The sequence below is a fragment of the Ursus americanus genome, chromosome 26, assembly GCF_024610735.1.
Source record: "Ursus americanus isolate L20-20 chromosome 26, mUrsAme1.1.p, whole genome shotgun sequence".
NCBI lineage: Eukaryota > Metazoa > Chordata > Mammalia > Carnivora > Ursidae > Ursus > Ursus americanus.
In genome coordinates this window covers 41,858,615-41,872,877 of record NC_142152.1, presented here as the reverse complement: position 1 = coordinate 41,872,877, position 14,263 = coordinate 41,858,615, and positions in this window count along the sequence as shown.

Sequence of the window (14,263 nt, the reverse complement as noted above, 5' to 3'; positions counted from 1 at the left end):
CTGGGAATCAGAACTCTGATGGTCCCGTGTAGGAAGCAGACACCGTGGCCACACAGTACCCCAGCTCTGTCCTAGAGCCTAGAGAGCTGGGCTAGGTAGCCCCGTTGGATGGGTAAGAACAGACACGCGGACCAGTTAGCTTACGGGCAATTATGTAGCTAGCCAGCGTGGGAACCCAGGCCAGTCTGACCACAGGCCTTCCCACTGACCCCACTCCCAGCCTCTCCTGAGACCAGAAGTTTCTCCGGGGGGGACCCCTCCATCACACATAGAGGTCTTTGGAACTGTGATGAAATTGTGGCCCCTGTCCCCAGAACAATGTGTGCGTGCACGCTTGGGCATCAGGGGGGTGTGAACACATTCATGTGGGGGTCGCTGAGAGTCTGGGGACCCTGGCCCATGGATCCCGTTCCACCTACTCTGGGCTTCCTATGGCGCCAAGCCCAGGAGTCTTTCAGGGTGGGACGGGGAGCTCAAGACCCCACAATTAAGGCTGAGGTTTGCAGATACGAATCCTACAGACCCCAGGAGGTCGACCTGGCTTCTTGGTCATTCCCGTCAAATTCCAAAAGAGACTTGACGATGGATGGCCGGAGAACATCGAGGCCCCAAAAATGATGGTTCTGGGACTAACACATGGATTCACCGAGAATCAACCATCTTCTGCTCTAATTTCATCGCTACACTGGTAGACAGTGGCCAGGCACACACAGTCATCTCCGGCTTTGAGTGAGAGATTTAGTTGACAGTCCCTTGGACAATGACAGGAACAAGAAGGAGACACACGGTCTTTCCATAAAGTCACAGAAAGGTCTCTGGATCGTGATTGTGTCCAAGGATACCGCAGGGACCCCGGCCAGTGGGCCAGCCACCCGGCCCGCCCTGACTTGCCCTGCCCGGCAGCGTCCTCACTCAAATGTCAGAAATGGAAGACAGTCCCCGGAGCCGGGAGCGAGCGTCATCTTGTGGGTGATTGGCCAACTGTGTCCATGTGGACGGGTGGCCTTGGCAGATCTAAATCTGTGTTGATGAGACCAGACTGTGTGTCTCAATAAGCTGAGGTGAGAGCCTTCCGCTGACACAGCGCGAGATGAAGGAAAAGTCACCACTAGAGGAAATGTGCCCCTTCCAGGTGACCTGCTGCGACCCAACACCAGGAGTGGACATCCCTGGAGAAACTGCCTGCCTGTCGGCCACTCTGCTCCCCCGGACTGAGTCACATCCTACTTAGTAGCTTGGGGATGGTTTCACTTTGCAGTTAGTCCTCTTTAATAAGGTTGTTTAAAGAAGAAAAAGAAAAAAACACAAATGGGATAAGTACTTGTTATGGTGTTTCAGGGAGGGGCCGGCCAGAGACTGACAGCGTCCCTTCCAGGTTCAGCCCCGACAACCACCACGGCCCGGGGTGCTTCCGAGACATCTCTGGTCGGCACCAGCCTGAGTCCGTATTCATGCAAACTTGCCAAAGCTGGGGTCCGTGGGCTTCCTGCCACAGAAGTTGCCAGTGCCCTGGGAATCATTCTGGTGAGCGTGAGAAGAGGTCGAGTCTGGGAAGGAAGGCAAATTCCAAGGCTCTGGCTGTGCTTCGGGCCCGGGCGGTTGGGGAAGGTGGCGGATTCACAAAGGGCTTGGTGAGGGTCCTGGGCCCCTTCTGCGTGAGGAGACCCTTAGAGCTCAACAGTGACTGACCATCCCCACAGTGGTTTCAGGGCGTAGACAGTATCGACTCCACGCTAGGGAATGGGAAACTGAGGCCAAGGGAAGTAAGGTGGCTCTCCAAGGGCACGTCTGGCAGAGAGGATGTAGTCAGGGCTGATCAGGCCTCTGGCTTCCACCTCTGCTACTTTGTACCTCAGTGCCTGCTGGACATATTCGGTAGCCAAACGTTTTCCCATCGAGCAGTGCTTATGAAGAATTCTAAGACAAGGATTTCCACTTCTGGAAACCAGAGACCTGCTTAGGTCTCTACCTTCTTCTTCCAGCCCACTACATCCTGGATCCTTCCCCAGCACCCAGCACCATGCCCAGGTACCTCAGCTGCTTCACCCCTCCTTTCTTAAAACTGGCAATGTTCTGGAGCTTTCTCCCAGTGCTGTTTCAACTGGCTCCTCATCAAAGCTTTTCTCCCCAAGTTTCCCAGTCCTTGACCTGAATATCAGAAAGTCTGTGGAAGAATCCATAGGATGGAGGTCGGGATATCTGAGTTCTAGAACTTTCCACCAACAAAAAGCATTATCTTTAACAATAAAAATAATCATAGATTTGGGGATGGTTTCACAGAAAGTTGCAGTCTTCCAAAGCTGGACACAGGCTTTGGAAGCTCAGCTCACCCCCTCATTGGCTGTGTCATGCTGCCTGTAGCACTTTGCTTCTCTGAGACTTTATCTTCTCACATAAAATCAATACAGTTGCAATGAAGATTGAGCAAGATAATGTGATACTGGACTCAGTGCTTGGCAAGTGTCAGGTACATGGTCAAAATGAACACTTGTCCTTCCCTTATGAGAGGCAGTCAGGACCCAAAACTTCCGGACCCAAAACTTCCATCCACCCATCCACCCACCCACCCATCCATCCATCCACTCGTCCATCCTTCCACCCATCCACCCATCCATCCATCCATCCATCCATCCATCCATCCATCCATCCATCCATCCATCCAATCCTTGGCCCTGGATGGTGTCATAGCACTGGATTTCTGTAGTCTGGACCCAATGCTCTTACAACTCCCCACTCCCAATGCTCCATAACTCCAATATCTCTCAAATTCTGCTTCCTCCTCCCAAACAGAGACTTTTCTAAGGATCTTGGAAGGCCCTTTCCATTACTCTTTGGCAAAGACTTTCCATGAGAGCTTTGTACTAGAGTCCCACTATGGTTTATCCCTTCTGCCTCCCCCCGCCCTTCCCACCTTACACACCCCCATTCCTGAGTGTGTCGCATTATGGGGCCAAAAGGTGGAAACAGAGTGGTTACCCTTTTCAACTTTGATTCCCAAGAGAAAACTGAACAAGGAAACCCTCTCTCGCGTGACCCCGTCACGGCTACAAGCGCTCCGGAGGCCTGGGGAGCTGGGCATCAGATGTGTATTCAACTGGCGCCAATACTTAGTGAGGAGGACAAGTTTAAGTGAAGCAATGAGCAAAACAACCCAGATGAGCTGAGAGGGTTTCCTTTTTTCTTTTCTTCCTTTTTTTTTTTTTTTTAGTGGCATCCAAGACTGAGGTTCTTTTCAATATGTCAGGCTTTTCAAAAAAATGATTAAAATGCCCCAGATTATTAAATAGAGCTGTTTCAGACTTAATTTAGCAAACTGTAACATTTTTATCATTTTTATAAAGCCCTTTTTAATGAAAACCGTCTGCAAGGAGACCAAATATCGAGGCTGAAATTATGTTTTCTCTGTATTTGTTATCCCCGAAGATGTCGTTTCCAGATTTTACAGCAAGAATAAATTTCATTTCGAAGTTGGGTCCTCCGCGGCAGTGCCACCCATCCCTGGACTTTCCAATTTACAGCGCAAGAAGCTAATCCCGCTGTAATTTTCATCCTTGCCAGCTCCCGACCACAGCCTCATACCTTCCTCGCCTCTCTGTAAACGGAGGACTCCGGGCAACATTCGACCCCATGTGTTTATTTTACATGAGCCCGAAAAATGTTGTTCTAATAAGCATAAACATATTTTCTCAGTGACAAAACGTTTTCATCCCCTCAGCCCCGATCTCACAGGTCACCGCTGGCTGCCAGTTCCCACGAGCGGAGTCCTCCATCTGCCGGGCAGGAGGCCGGTGGGGCCCGCGCTGGACTTGCACGGCGCCGTGCGGAGTCTGTTCGGGAGCCCGGCCCGCCCTGGACACCTCCCCCCGACACCGTGTTAACAGAGGCGAGACTCCAGCCCCGGAAACGACGGCTGGGCAAATACCCTAACGCTCGCTTGAAAGTGATCGCTCAGGTCCGAGAGCCCTGAGCCGGCGGAGGGGCCGCCCCGTGACCGCGGGCTCTGCTCCTGGTGGGAAGGAGAGGCCGCCGGAGGATGGGGAGTGGCGGGAGGTGCGCCGGCCCCTGAGGCCCCAGCCAACAAGGTCATGACTGGCACCCATCTGGCCGGACTTAAGCTCGGCTGAGCACAGGTCTTCCAAGGGGCCACTCACCTGGTTTGGTCCCAACAACTTTCATCGCTTGGCTGCGGAAGTCAGTGGGGGCCGTGAGGCCGGGTAGCCCTTCCTTGGGTCCTTCTGGAGGGCATGCTGTGAGCTCAGGGATCTCTGGAAAGAAGAAGATTTGATGGGGGTGATGGAGCCCACAGACTAGAAGGGGCACCTGCCCACCTGAGGCATGACAGCCATCATCCCGGCAACAGACAGAGACTGAGGGATTGTCCCATTCTGTCCAGCAAGCCGGCTTTGACTGGATTCCAAGAGAAGCGTCCAGTCCCCCTTCTGTGAGGCCTGGAGGGCAAGGGACACCGTGGCCAGGGCCGTCAGGAGGACAGTCTCCACTCTGGGTCCGTCCCCCACGTGCCGCTGGACGGGGGATGGGTCTGGGTCACCCCCCTGTACGCAGGCGTCCATTCACTTTGAGTGCCAAGCTTCTCCAAGGCCGGAAGTGGGTGACCAGCCATCCTGGTTTGCCTGGGCCTGGGGTTCCCTGGGGTCCGGGACTTTCAGAGCTAACACAGGACAGTCCCGCAGAGCAGGACAAGCTGGTCACCCTGCCCCCGGAGGCACGTGGTGTTTATGCCACCCTGTCAGGGGCAAGGCACTCTCCGTAGGGGTCCAAGTTGAGCATGGCTCTCTTCTGCCCCGCTGTACACCGTGAGTGTCCCCAGCAGCTTCCTGGTGCCGGGTGTCCTCCCCCTCCCCCCTGCAGTTAGGCAGAGAGCGTGTTACTGCCCATAGTCACGCTCTGACCCCAACGCCATGGGTCCAGCACCCAGAAACCTGATTCCACGGGTAACTGGCCTTCCCAAAAGGCCAACCGTCTCCTCTGACATGGGAAGAGACAGAAGCCGGAGGGTTAGATATCCCCCAGGTCTCTGACACCCCAGCCCAGGGCTTTCTCCACCTCAGGCCAGGCCCGGGCCCGGCCCCAGCGAATCTCCCCACACTTTCCTCCAGGAAGTTAGGCCAACTTGCGGTTCAGCTGAGGTCACCTAGAACCCCTCGCTGCTTATGTCACATCCAGCCTCACGCTCCCCATCAAGGCAAACACCCCCAGCCGGCCCTACCGCCAAACTAGCAATCTTCCGAACCCCATGCTGCGAGAAACAAAGGTCCGATTCAGCCTCCCGGGTGGGAAAGGGATCTCATTAAGGCCCTGGCAGCCAACGTGGGGGCCGAGGTATTGTTTTTAATGGAAAAACAAGGATCTGCTGTTATGTGTTAGATTAAAGGCTTTATCCAGGGGAATTAATCGGATTGCTACTGGCCTTCGGTCGCATAGCCTTTGACTTCACATCCTGGGAGAAGGCACAGACCAGCCCGCGAAATTGGTTCATTTCTCTTTCTGATGTTTAATGAAGCCCCAGACAGCTCGAGCATGGCTTCTCCTCCCTGGGGCGGTTGTGAATTACCTCTCCCCTGCACCCGCCGCCGCCCCCCTCTCCCCTGCGAACCCATCTCACACACCCTGCCGGCTTCATCATCCAAACACGCAGCCCTGGTCACGAACTACCGCTGGGTCTGCCCGCCGGCTCCAGAACCCTGTTCAAACTCTCATCCCCTGAGCTCTGGTTTCAGCACATCTTACCTTTTTATTGGAGTCGAACGCACGGGCGGAAAGTACCTGGATCACAGGGGTGCATGTTACCTTTCCATCAAGTCAGAGGCACACCCCTCAGCCAGCGTCCTTCAGAGGAAGAAACACAGTCGGGTCAGGGCCCCAGAAACCCACCAGCACACCTCCCTTCAGGTGAGCAGCCCTCCGACCCCAAGGGAGATCATTATCCTGATTTCTACACTGTTTTTTTTAAACCAGTTATTGTGGTTTTATACTCGAAATCATACATCACGTTGTGAACTTTTTCGTGTTCAACAAGTTTTGAAAATGTCAAGTCCCATACCTCTGCACTCTGGGAAACAGAACAACTCCACTCTCCCTGCCCCTGTGTGTGACCACCACCCTTGACAATCAGACCAGAGACCCCCTCCTCCTGGGAGCCCCTCTGGATGGCCCTTCTTCCTGAGGGCTGACCCATGGGTGGGAACTTTCCCCACCCGATCCCCTCCAGATCCAGTGTCAACCTTGGTTAGATAGGTAGGGTGCTGTTCAGGGGTGGGGACAAGAAGGAGTCCCTAGCTAAGGACTTGCTACTCAGCAGAAGCTTCCGGAACAAGTCCTTCAATGAACAGCCATTGTTATCTCTTGGTTGCCATTGTTGCAGACTTCAGCAGGTGGGGAGGTCTGAGAAAGAAAGGAAGAGACACAGAGTAGGGAAGCGGTGGGGGGAGGGCAGCGGAATCTTTCAAGCACTCACTTTGTGCAAACCCTGCAGGGGCTCAGCCTCTCAACACCTCCGTATGTGACTTCAATTTCCCTACACGCTGTGGGGCTCTGGGCAGGTTCCTTACGCTCTCTGAGCATCTGTTTCCTCCTCTGTAAGGCAGGGATCATAGAGTCCATCCTGCAGGGCTGTTGTGGGACCTGGTGACCACAAGGCAAAGAACTGGCCGGGGGCTCAGCCCCCAGAAGCGCCAAGTCACAGCGGGTGTTATAATCTTCGTGTCCCACCTGCGTCTGGTAGAAAGTCAGAAAACCTCTTTCCGCCTTTGGAAGAGGCTTGGGAAGTGGCTGGTGAGGTCTTTGAAGCCCCAACAGCCTCCCTGGCCTTTTCCTCACCTCGCAGACCCTGACAGGCATGACCCGACTGAGAGTATCCAGGAGTCCCTACAACTATGCAGGGCACATCCATTTTCTTCAAACCATTCAAGATGAGGGTTCTGCCCCGGGGTCGGGGAGAACAGCCATGGTGGCTCTGGGTGTCCCCAGGACCCCAGCCCAAAGATCTGATGGCCCCAGAGGAGAGAAATGGCTCTGGAAGCTTTTGAGAGCTTTCATGCTCAGCTTGTCCCAGACGTGGGGTCCAGGTGCGGGACAGACCTGGGCGGTGGGCCGGGGGGACACCTTCTCTTCACCACACGCTCCCCACGGTGTCAGTGACCAAGATTGCCCCAGGGAATCGTCTTCCTCCTGTGCTCCGGTCTCTCCACCCAGCGCAGGGCCCTTCCCAAAGGGTCCCCATGAGACCCCAGCTCTTCTGGTCAGTGGGGACAGGCGCAAGGGTCACCACCAGGGAAAACCCACCAAGGTCAGTCCACACTGCAGGTCAAAAAAAATGTCCTACTGGCACTGAAGATGTTACACATTACAAACAACGCCAGCATCAGGAAACAGAGGGACGATGCCAGACCCCGGGGTCAGGTCCAGCCTTCCCAAGCAGGACGCGAACCCCGGCAGCCATAAAGGAAAATCACCAGGCCTCTGAGCACTGCAAGACTCACACGTGGACTAAACTCAACCGAGAAATGGCAGCCCGGAGGAAATATGTGCAACATTGCTGATAGACGGGGCGGGGGAGGGGGGGCGAGACCCTTAATAAACACAGGCTCTTACAAATTAATTAGAAGTAGCTCTCAGCAGAAAGATGGACAGAGACTGGATAGGCAATTCACAGAAGAGGAGTAATATCAGCAGCAAACATCCGAAGGGCCTCTCGACCAGGAAAATTTGGATGATAAAAGCAAACAATGAGATTTTTATTTTTTGAAGGGTTTTTTGCCTGTGATATTGGCCCAACGTCCAGAGCTGACAAGGGTGTGGGGCATGGTGTGTGCAGACACATCCATGGCCACGTGCAGACATGTCCACGGCCACGTGCACTGGGAAGACATGTGGGGGGACGCTGTGGCAGGATACTCCATAATGGAAAATGCACGGGTGCTCGGACCCCCCAATCCCCCTTGCAGGGACCTAACTATTTGCAGGGTTGGCTCTCTGTCTGTGTCAGTTGCACACGGGCTGCCCACTCACTCCTCGTCTGTCTGTAGCGCTCTCACTGTGGACCCCACGGAAATCGGGCAATGCCCCCCTCCATGTGAAGAGGTGGCCCCGTGCCTTTGCCTGTCTAGGACTATAGCCACACTCTGCTGCTCTCAGAGGCCGACTGTCCTCCGGCCCCGTGGTCTCCCTGAGCAGGTTTCCGAACCAGCCAAAGAGGCTTTGCATCCCTCCCTCCTTGGGCCGCGGCACGGCATGTGTGAGGGTCCCTGGTCCCTGCCAGCTCTCAGAGGACATCCTGCAAGGGCCCTTTCAGTGTCGGCTCTTGGGTCTGGGGGCTTGGGGACCTCGGCCAGGCAGGCTATCCCATATGTGAGCTGGCCAATCAGAGTCCTCCTGGGCCTTCCACCCCTGTTCTGGAGTGGGGGTTCAGGGCCAGTCCCACCCCCACCCCCACCCCTACCTCACTATCGCCAACTCTGGGTCCCAGGACCAGCCAAAAGCAGCTGGTTTTTCAGGCCTGAGGTGGGGGTGGTGTCTTGGCCCCTTCCTATCCAGCTGGCTGCGGCCTCCTGGGAGAGACCCCACAGCCCCTCCTGGTGGGTGCCCAGGTGTGCACCTTCGGGAGGCAGGGGTCCAGAGGTGCCAGGTTCCGGAACTGAGAAGAGAGGCAACCCCCTACTCTTGCTTACTCTGCAAGCCCACGTGCCCGAGGAGGAAGCAGCCCTGCTCTCCCCCTGCAGCCCGATGTGGCCCCAGTGGGACCTGGGCTGGTGCTGAGGACTGGGGCAGCGGGGTGGGACAGACGGAGAGTGTGAGAGCCCGAGAAGACGGGAGTGCATGAGCCACTCAGCTGGCCATTTGGTGAGGCTGTCGCCGATGATCTGCCCACCAAGGTCACCGTTGGAGCAGACCCAAGCCTGGGAAGCCTGGGTAGGGGGGCGGCCGGTGCAGGCAGGGGGGCATTGCGTATGAGTCTCCAGCCACTGGAACTACCACACACTTGGCTGAAACGACACAGATTAGTTCTCTTATGGTCCCGGAAGTCAAAAGTCCCAAGCGGAGCAAGAATCAAGGTGCCTGCGGGGCTGGCTCCTTCTGGGCGCTCTCAGTGGCCAGCGGCGGGGGGGGGGGGGGGGGGGGGGGGAGCGCGGAATCTGCTCTTGCCCTTCCCAGCTGTGAGGCCACCTGCCTTGCTGGGCTGGTGGTGGTATCACTCCTTTCCTCTCAGACTGACCTCCCGCCTCCCTCCTCCCCTCGCACGAGCCCTGTGATGACGTGGCCCCCGCCCCCCCCCCCCCATGATCCGGGATCATCTGTCCCTGTGGAGGTCCCTAACCTAATCACATCCACAAGTCCCTCTGCCGTGTGAGGTGACACGGTCCCAGGTTCCAAGGATGAAGGCATGTGCATCTTTGCGGAGGGCCTCATTCCGCCCACCACGGGGCGGGGGGGGGTGCGGTCTGTGATTTCCTCAAGAAACGCAGCTGACAAGGCTGTGAGGGGCTCATCGGAGGTGGTCTTGAAGCCCCTCTCAGTGGCTTAGATCTTCTCATGAGGCCCCGGAGAGCCATGGGCAGCTTTCGGCCTGGACCTTCCCCCGGACCACAGTCCTCGTCCAAGCAGGGCCAGCCTCCAGCCCCGCGGGTCCGAGCGGTGTGCATGGAGGAGAGTTGGAGCCCCCTGTGGCCCAGGCATGGCCGGTGTTGGGGTGTTGGGACCTCGGGAGCCGCCGGGGCCGGGGCCGGGGCCGGGGCCGGGGCCACGGCTGGGGGTCGCTGGTCCGCTCTGCGGTGGCCGCTCCTGCGCGGCGGGTCACACATGGTTTACATTAAGGCCGGGAGAGTATGTTTTCCATCCCCGTCTGGCACACGAGGGACGCCCGCCGCACAGGGCCCTGGAGGGCCCGGAATTCCGAGGCTGTGAGCTCTGCCTGTGGAGGGGAGGCCTTTGAAGCTGGTGAGGCGGGAGGGGACGCAGGAGGGGGGCCCGCGCGAAATCACCCCGTCCCCAGCCACGCCAGCCACAGCAGGCAAGGTCTGCTTTCCGAAGAGCAGACTTGCTGGCTTGGGGACCCTGCGGAGAGTCCACAGGAGGGTTCCCACCCGAGCCCTGCCAGCTGGGAAGGTTAAGCCAAGGTCACCGATCACTCGGAAGGTTACTCAGCATGGTGAAAGTTTCCAGGCTTAGTCTGTGTTGGGCCCCTGACCCTCCTCTGTACAGGTGCCTGGTCCTTTGCCTCAAAAAAGTCTTTGACCTTGACTTTTCTTCAGAGGAGCTCAGGCCAAGGGCTGGACGTGTCCTGATCAGACTCTAGACATTCAGGCTCCATGAGGTTCGCTGAGCTAATGACGACTCATCTGGGCCCCCATCAGTGGCCCCATCCTGCTGACTGTGGGGTCTGGGTCCCAGCCTCAGGGGAGAGCTTCTGCTTCCCACACCCCATTCCCAGCCTGAGTTTCAAACCCTTTTCTCCATCTCAACCCACCCTGGTCCTTGCCACCACCCTGTCCTACCACCCCACCCTACCCATCTCCACACGGTTCTCCTGGGGCCCAGAGGCCTCCTTACCCATCAGCCCGTCCTGCCTAGATGGCTCACCTCTAGTGATGGGGGCCTCAGAGCCTAGACGCCGCCCGCAAGGCTGCCACTGCCACGCCACCCCGTCTGCTCCGTCTCGGACCACGCACAGCACTGCTCACACTTCCCCCATGCACGCAGCTCCTCCGTCCTGCGTACTGAGCTCCGGTAGGGTCCAGGCCCAGGCTCGGAGCTAGAGGCACCTCAGAGCAGAGCGCACACAGATCCTGGCCCACACGGACTGATCGGAACCCACAGTGGCACCCACCCACCCTGCTTACCGCTTCCTAAATTGCACGGTGCGTTTCCCACCTCAGGACTTGGTCAATGCCGTTCCTTTCTGAGAATACCCTTCCTCCAGCTCCAGCGCAGCCCCAGCTGGACTTGGCTGCCGTGGCCGTTCCTCCCTAGATCTTCTCTGGCAGCATCTCGTCCCTGTGCCCCTGAAAGCTGCCCCGTGCTAGCTTCACTCTCAGAGCCTGGGTCTGCAGCTCGGGCGTGGTGGTGATCAGGCAGGCGGGAGTCACTTTGCGGGGTTGCCGCTGAGCGTGCCCTTCTAGCCCCGGGGCCAGGAAGATGCCCCTGCAGGTACTGAAGAGAAGGATGAATCGGGGTGATGCTAGGGTGCGTGCCACAGCCCTGAAGCCCCGCGGGGCTGGGGGGCAGTTCTGGGGTTGTAGCCACCTGGAGAAGGGACGCTGGGAAAGACCTTAGGCAGAGGGGGGCATTTGAATGGGGTTGTGAGGGATGAATAGGAGTCTGTGAGAGGCCAAAGTGGAGAAATTACTGCCACGTGAGCATCTGTACTGCTGTGGACCAGGGGTCAGCAAACTACAGCCCAGTGGCCAAATTCTGCCTGAGACCTACTTTGTATGGCCTGTAAGCTACGACCGGTCTCTCATGTTTGAAGCCTCATAGAAAGTCAATAAAAAGGAATATGCATATTCCATATGCGGCTTGCAAAACCTAAAATGTTTACTCTTTGAGCCTTTACAGAAAGGCTTTGAGAGCCCTTCCTGCACAAGGGGAGGGTTCATGTGGGACTGCCCCTCTGTCCTGACCCAGAGAGGATGGGAGGGGGACCTAGGACTGATTCCCACATGGGAGCGCATGACCAGAGCAATCCCCTGGCCCTCCCTGCATGACCCCAGAGCTTTCTCACAGGCAGTGGGGAGGGCCCGGTGAGATCACGGCTGTCACGGCCCTGCACGGGGCCAGCCTGGGGCCCGCCATCCTTCCAGCCAGATTCGTGACCTGTGGGGCCTGGGAGGGAGTGGACTCCCACTCTCGTGTTTGAATTAGCCGGATTTTCCACTGGCTGGCTGGGTCTGGAGGGACCTGACAAGATGACGTTCCAAGCTTAGTAATGTTTCAGCTCCAATGAGCTGGAATTCTGGTGGTTTCTTTTAATCCCACTGTGTTTACCCCAATCAGCAATCGAAGGTTGGCTAGAATGGTTGTCATTTTTCCTGTGATTAGTGCTTTGGCAGGCTGGCCTGTTTTCCAGGAAACGCCACTCTTCCCCACCTCTGCATCAGCGAGCAGCATCCTCGGAGGCCCCGGGACGTCAGACCGGGACGCAGGGCAGCGCGTGAGCACCGGGCCTCTTGTGCAACCCAGGGCCCTTGCATCCGCCCCTGGCGTCCAGCGGTGACTCTCAGTCACTTCTAGCAGACGGTGAGCCTCCCGAGGGCAGGGCCGTTTCGAACTTACTGGCTAGTGTGGGTTGCTCAGCAGCAGACCGTGAGACAGCGTTAGCAGTTGATTTGGAACAACCCCCCTTGGGATGCTGGGAGTCGGGAGAAAGCGCGCCCTCCCCCCACCCACCCCTAGCTGCCCCACGCAGGGGGCAGGGAGCTGGAACACTGGCACCGCAGCTCCCAGGTGCTCCCAGGGATGTTGACCCCACAAGATCTCAGGCCAGTGTGCACGGGTAGAGCAGATGTTCGCAGCTTCGGAGAAAGCCCTCGGGCAGACACAGCTGTTGGCAGCTGGGAGGCACCCTGGCACGCTCTGAAATGTTAGATCCAAGGAGATGCAACTGACCAGGCCCCGGGCATCTGCTCTGGTCGTGTTTCCATCTTCTCCCACCGTCTAGGGCCCGTCCCCCTGCCACATGCAGGTCTGGGCCTCCGGAGTGTCAGCCGGCCAAACACATCCCTGTCTGACAGCCAGAGAGGGCCCAGGCTTCCGGGAATGCACTTACAGCACCGTCAGCCTGGTCACCGGGACCTGCGTGGATCCAAGCTCAGGATCCGTGGCTTCCCCTCTACGTCTCTGCCTCCAGGGGTCAGGTGGCGCCACACACACACACAGTGTCCCCAGTCAGGAGTGTCCAGGAGGGCCAGGCGGTGGGCCAGGAACATGAGGCAGGAATGGTAGTGGTTTCTGACACGTGTGGGACCAGGCAAGGCCTTGGACGCAGGGCCCAGGGGGTCTTGCCGCATGTTGTCCTGAAGCTCATGTCAGCTGGTGAGCAAGGACCCTCGGCCCACCCTGTGCTGCGCAGGGACCCGGCCCCAGGGGAAGGTCTGTGGAGTGAGGAAAGGCAGACTGGGTGGTAATCTTTGTAGCAGCCCGGGTTATGCATCAGTCCATCACCGCCGGAGGCCGTCTGCCTTCTGTTGTTCGATCTGCACAGAGGCCATGGAGAATCAGGCGTGGTGACTGATTTTACAGGTAACCATGTTACACGTTTTACAGGTAACCATGCTGAGGTGAGTCAGCTGCCGAGTGACGAGCAGAGCTGGCTCCAACGTTGGGGCCCCTGGAGAACACGCTGGCCTGTCCTTCTGTACCACTTAACTGCACCACACAGCAAACTCCCATAACCCAGTGGCTTAGAACAGCACGCCATTTCCTTCCCCACAATTTCCAGGGCGCGGAAGGCCAGGCACCCGAGCTGGGTCCTCTGTCTGGCATCTCACAGGCCTGCAGGCAAGATGTTGGAGGGGCTGCATTCTCATCTGGAGGCTCAACTGGGGGGAAATCTTCTTCCAAGCTCATTTAGGTAGTTGGCAGAGTTCATTTCCTGGCAGCTCTAGAATGATCACAGCTTGTTTTTCAAGGCCAGTAGGAGGGTGTCTGACCTCAGGAAGGGCACAGTCCCTCTGAGTCAGGCCCACGAAGTAGAATATTCCTTTTGATGAACTGATTCGGGGCGTCAGTTATTTCTGCAAAATCTTGTCCACTTTTCCATATTCTCTTCTTAGAAGCAAGTGTAGAGGCTTGCCTAGAAGTGCACCCTTCCCACACCTCACACATTCAGGCAGATGCTCTGTCCTGAGTTTGCCCTGGGCCACCTGTTCTGGGACTCTGGGTTAGTCACTCACCCCTTCCGGGCCCACATCATACCTGCTGTGAGGGGGAAGTGGCAGACTAGGGCAGGGCCCAGCGTCTTGCCTCTGTGTGCAGTGGCAGCAATGCAACCCAGAAGGGGACTATCTCTGGGACCCCAGTGATGACCGAGGGTGGGAGCGTGGTGGCCAGGGGACTGGAGGAAAGGACAGGGAAGGCTCCAAAGCTGGCTTCTCCATGCCTGCCTTTCTTCTCTCTCCCAAGGTCTGCACTTAGATAGATTTTCCCCACTTTCTTTAGCAGACAACCACCTCTGTATAGGGCCTAGAATAGGGCCTTTGGGAAAATACAGGAAAGGTGGCCCTAGGGCTTGCCATGAGATGCCAGCTGT